Raw genomic sequence first — 6041 nt, 5'->3', positions numbered from 1 at the left:
GTTTAAAATCAGTCCTTCAGTCAGTGTTCTTGATCTCATTCATTTTCACTTTATTGAGGATTTTGCCCCATCAACCGTCTCCATTCTGCCCTGTACCTCCAACTTTTCTTCTTAGGCTTTTTCCCTTAAGAAGAGTTAAACAAACTTTAATCATTCCTGTTAAAAACCAACCAAACACATATGTAATCCTGCAAAACACTCTGTTTTAGCTTTCAAAGTCAAATTTGAACCTGAATTTCATTCACCTTCACAGAAACCTCTCTGACCAGTTACTGACTTTATCAGTAAATCCAACATCCACTTTTAACGCCCTTGGCTTCTTGGCAGGATTTGACTCTGCTATCTACTGCCTCCTTTCATAAAATCCATTCTCTTGGTTTTTCTCCTATCTCTCTGGCAGCTGATTTCCGGGTGGTTTATAGTCACACTGTCCTTTCTGTTTCCATGGTGCCTAAGGGATTGAAACACTTAACAAGTTTATATATGAGTTATTTGTGAACTCCACAAGGGTAGTAATCGTATCTTATACCCCTTAATGTTCTTAGGCCCTAGTAAACATTTCTAGTCATCAATGTTTGTTGACTAGTAAATAAATGAAAAATGGAGAAGTTAAGAAGACTTGAGGCTCTTTTTCCAAAGGTGGTTGAAATCAGTGAGATCTGTTAAAGTCCGCTGTCATACAACATCCTTCATACCACAGTATAGGATTGTTTGTCCCCTGTGAAACAGGAGTGCAGGGGGCAGGGCACAACCTTTGAAAGAATGACATGACATAAACTGATTAGAACCAAATGGATCCAAGATGGCAGACAAGTCGACTTCCACTAGACCTTGAGCCTCAGTATACACTCACTGTAACTCATCAGCAAGCTAAATGACACACCCACAGGCACCATGACTGTTCCAAGGCCAACCATAAGGATCAAAAAGTGGGCAGTGGCCCAATTCTGGAAATCCCCGCCCCTTCCTGAAATAGCTGGAATACTCCTGCCACTTATTAGCCTATGAAATTACCCACCCCTATAAAAACTGACAAGCCCAAACCCTGGTGCTGCTCTTGCCTTCTGATATGGCCCACACTCTGTCTGTGGAGTGTGTTTCTCTCTAAATAAATCCCCTATTTACCTATCGCTTTGTCTTTCACTAAATTCTTTCTGCCATGAGACCTCAAGAACCAGGTGTGTGATCTCAGTTGGAAGACCGTGGGTTTTGGCCGGGTTTGAGTCCCAGTCGCGTGGGTTCAAGTCCTAATCTGGGTTTAGGCTGGGTTCAAGTCCCAATGTGAGGTGCAGTTTCACCTGTACCCTCTCCTCCATTTCCGCTTTCAGAACATGATCTCTGGAGCACAAATTTGCCCTTTGTAATTATTTCTCCAGCTTTCGTATTTCTGCTTTCCCCCTGTTTCTCAACGAATTTTTAAATTCTTTGCCCAAAGTGTTACCCTAAGTTTTTTTTTAATGAATTTATTCATTTTATTTGTTTATTTTTAGCTGTGTTGGGTCTTTGTTGCTGTGCACAGGCTTTCTCTAGCTGTGGCAAGCGGGGGCTAGTCTCCCTTACGTGGGCTTCTCATTGCCGTGGCTTCTCTTGTTGCGGAGCATAGGCTCTAGGCGTAAAGGCTTCAGTAGTTGTGGCACGCAGTTTCACTAGTTGTGGCACACGGGCTTAGTTGCTCCACAGCATGTGGGATCTTCCTGGACCAGGGCTCGAACCCGTGGCGGATGGGCAGGCGGATTATTAACCACTGCACCACCAGGGAAACCTAACCCTAAGTATTTTTAAAGCAAAATAACATTTTAACATTTAATAAAATGAAATTAATACGTTAAAACACATTGGGAACTTTGAGGGAAAGATAGCAGATTGAACACACATCTTTTGCTTCCTTTCAAAACTCCTTTGAAATAAGTAAAGAGATTTTCAAAAAGGCATAAACCTTTTAGAAAGGGTGGGGAGAATGGGAGAGAAGGCAGAAACAAAATCTTGAAACTTGGAATACAAAAGGCAAGTGGTATACAGCAGTCCTAAGAGCTGAGTAGTCAGAGACAATAAGCTATTCAGTTCACACTGCAGAAACCCCCCGAATCTCAAGAATGTGTGGTTGTAGGGATCTCTGGAAATAAGGGAAGGGAGGAGGAGGAGAAGAGCTAGCAAAAAAAGACTGGTTGAGATTCTGTTTAAGAAATATTCAGGTCCTTACAGCCCAGCAATTACCCCTTACTTATCCCCAAGGGATAGAACAATGGTAAAGCAGGGTCTCTGCATTGAGGATCACCAGACAGAATTGAGGGAGGAATACCCTACAGAAAATAGGTAGATTAGCCAAACACATGCCGGGTACTAAGACCTTCATCGCACTTAACTCTTAAAATACTGGCAGCCAGACTTTTTTTTTTTTTCCTAGTAGAGAATAGGGATAGGCTTCTCTGAGGAATGTGACCAGTCTAAGAGGAGAGATCTAAGGAGCCCCAATGAAACTGATTCAACCAACTTGGTCATCCTTCAGTGAAGTACACATGGTCAAATCCACATAGGCCCTTGGAACTTCAAATTAGTTTTTTAGTTCCCCAATCCTAAATATAAGTAGATAACCAAGAATTACCAAATAACAGAGAAATGCCTCTAGTATGAAAGATATAATCCAAAGTAAACAAGCAAAATGGCAGATTAGAGGAAACATGGAGAAGTCAACTAAAACCAAAACAAACCCAAAGTATTATTATTACTATATCCAGATAAAATAAGAAATAGCAAACGTGACACAAAACAAGGAAACAAAAGAATATATATTCAGAGAACGAAAAACAGCTGTTGGAAATTAAAACTGTGATAGCAGAAATGAAAAAACTTGGAGAAAGATGAGACTGATGAAATTCTAGCTGTGTCTGAAGACCTGAGAGGAGATTTAAATAGAAGACCTAGATAGCAGTGGGGATTTAGAGGTACAAACTACTATGTATAAAATAAATAAGCTGGGAATTCCCTGGCAGTCCAGTGGTTCCGACTCTGTGTTTCCACTGCAGGGGGCACAGGTTCCATCCCTGGCAGGGGAACTAAGGTCCTGCAAGCCGTGCAGTGTGGCCTAAATAAATAAGCTACAAGGATATATTGTACAATACAGGGAACATAGTTAATATTTTATAATAACTATAAATAAAATATAACCTTTAAAAATTGTGACTCACTATGGTGTACACCTGAAACATATAATATTGTACATCAACTATACCTCAATAAAGAAAAAAAAGACCTAGAGTTTGGGAATTGAACTAATGATAGAAACAAAGAAAGCTAAGCCAATTTAAAAATCATGCAGGTATTAGCTCTAGGGAAAATAAACTCTTGCATAAGAGAAGAAAGTAATTGTATTTATGGCTATGTAAATACTGAGTATTGATCTAAAAATATATATGTAATTACACTGGAAGGATGGGTTTTAGGGAAAGGTGCCATGTATGATAGAGATGGAGGAGAAAATAGAACTTAATCCTTAACTTGCATAGTGGGAATCAATATCTTAAAATGGAAAAATCCAGAAGGAGCAATACAAGCCTAATACTTAAAAGCATGGGAGTAAATATAAAGTTCTTTTTTTTTTGGTCATGCCACACAGCTTGTGGGATCTCAGTTCCCCAATCAGGGATTGAACCCGGGCCACAGCAGTGAAAGTGCCAAATCCTAACCATTTGGAACTCCCTAAAATTCTTAACATTAAGCTAAAAGAGTAGAAAATTGTGCATGTGAAGGGGGAGTTACATCTTTCAAAACAAACCTTGTAGAACTATCTGACTCTGTAAACATTGAGAATTTATAACCTTGTTAAAATTGAAAATGATTCAAAATATAATCTGCATAAAAGACGTGCATTTAATTGAAAAACACTATGTCTATGACATTAGTCACTCATGATTGTAACTTTTAGTAATTCCCTTTAGCAACTTCTAAGAAAATATTTTTTAAATAAGTCCGCTATATACAAGTGCAAGAAATGTGCTCAGGGCTTAGTTACAATTAGTGCTACATGAAGAGCCCCGTTATCATCTGGAGTATCACTCTGCATTTCAAATAATATCCTGAGGTGAAACTAAGCAACATAGGAATTGAATTTCTTTTAAAAATGGTCAAACTTTGATATTGATTTTTTACTTCATTCTCAGAATAAGGGTTGAAATTTGGTTTGGGAACTTGATTGTATTAATATAACAGGTATAAGTAAGACAGATTTATCAATAAGCAGAATCGCCAAAAACTATTGCTTTCCCTCTTAAGCCAACTTTTGCTAATCTCTGATTATTTCTTCAGTCAGCCATTGTTATGGGTCTGTCCTGGTGCTTCTTGGATATATCCTATCTCTGCATCTGAGCTGTCACTCTTCAAGCCTCTCTCCCCTACCTTGATTCATTCTTCATACACCTCTGGAAATCCTGATATGAATAAACCCATATTCTTTTTTGTTTATTCATATCAAAATGGCCCCAGAATCTTGAAGCCTGAGGCTGCACCTGTATTGGGGCCCTCTGCTGTCCTCTCATGGCTGGTCACATAGATTTGAGACCTGACCCTTGGAACCCCAGAAGCTGCTGTACTGGAATCATGTGGGATCAGAGAGTAAGAAAAATCTCAGAGGGACTTCCCTGGTGGCGCAGTGGTTAAGCATCCGCCTGCCAATGCAGGGGACACGGGTTCGAGCCCTGGTCTGGGAAGATCCCACAGGCCACGAAGCAACCAAGCCCGTGTGCCACAACTACTGAGCCTGCACTCTAGAGCCCACGAGCCACAACTACTGAGCCCATGCACCACAACTACTGAAGCCCACACGCCTAGAGCCTGTGCTCCGCAACAAGAGAAGCCACTGCAATGAGAAGCCCGTGCTCCTCAATGAAGAGTAGCCCCAGCTCGCCACAACTAGAGAAAGCCCGCACGCAGCAACAAAGACCCAACATAGCCAAAAATAAATAAAATAAAATAAATTAATTTTTAAAAAAAGAAAAGAAAAATCTCAGAATGCCCAGCATGGGGGAATATACTAAATAATCGGAGAGATTCAATCAGTGGATATTTATTGAGCACGTATCATGTTATAGGCACTGTTCTAGGTGTTTGGAATATGGGTGTAAACAAGAGTAAAACATTTCTGCTCTTCTTCCTGTAAGGACAGTGGCCCAGCATGGTGTGTCAGAGTAACACATGTAACACAGTAAAGAAGGTGTCCAGATGTGGAAGTAGGGGTGGCCCAATGAGGGGTATCAAAGCCTGAGTGGAGAGCATGTATTCCATGGTGTGGCAGTGTTGGGAGATTGGTTACATACAGGCAAATTGATCAAATATATGCATGTGCTAAGGATACGTTTTCAGGATATGAAGGACAATGGGTGCCAGGTTTCTCACTGTCATAGAAGGGAGTTACCAACATGAAAAAGGAAAAAACTAGAATTAACCTTGTGGTGTGGGATTGGAATTGGAGGTATTATACAAATTCAATTTAAATAGATAAATATTATGTCAATACACATATCCTCTAGCCCTGGCCATTGATGGGGCCTGGGAACAATGACACTCTAGTGCCCAGAGCTTATTTTTTAAATACCGTTATCCACTATGAGGAAGAAGGGCTCTTTGGAGAAATGGCTGATTCCAGGCTGAAGCAGGAAAAGAACAAGGTGAGCCTTAGAATATCTTATGCCAGAAAACAAAAAAGTGCACAAAGAATGATGGGGACATGTCAAAATGACACAGAAACTAGCTTGCAGAGGCTCTAGTGGCCAAATCAGGGACAATGTGAACATTAAAATAAATGATAGTAATGGATTATGACTCATTATAATTTGAATAAAGTAGGAAGCCAGGGGTCCATACTGATATAATAAGTAAATGCGTACATTGACATTTTGATGAGGAACAGAATTTCTCAAAGTACCTTACCCTCTCCCAAATACTTCACAGTGGAGGTGACTTGCAGACATCACCTTATTCAAATGATGAATGTGAACACCATCAGTAACAGAATATTTAAAAACTGCATGTCACCTGAAAGGATCCAA

This window comes from Leucopleurus acutus (assembly GCF_964270905.1).
Source record: "Leucopleurus acutus genome assembly, chromosome: 11".
In the NCBI taxonomy this organism is placed as follows: domain Eukaryota; kingdom Metazoa; phylum Chordata; class Mammalia; order Artiodactyla; family Delphinidae; genus Leucopleurus; species Leucopleurus acutus.
Note: the sequence above shows the minus strand (reverse complement) of the source record.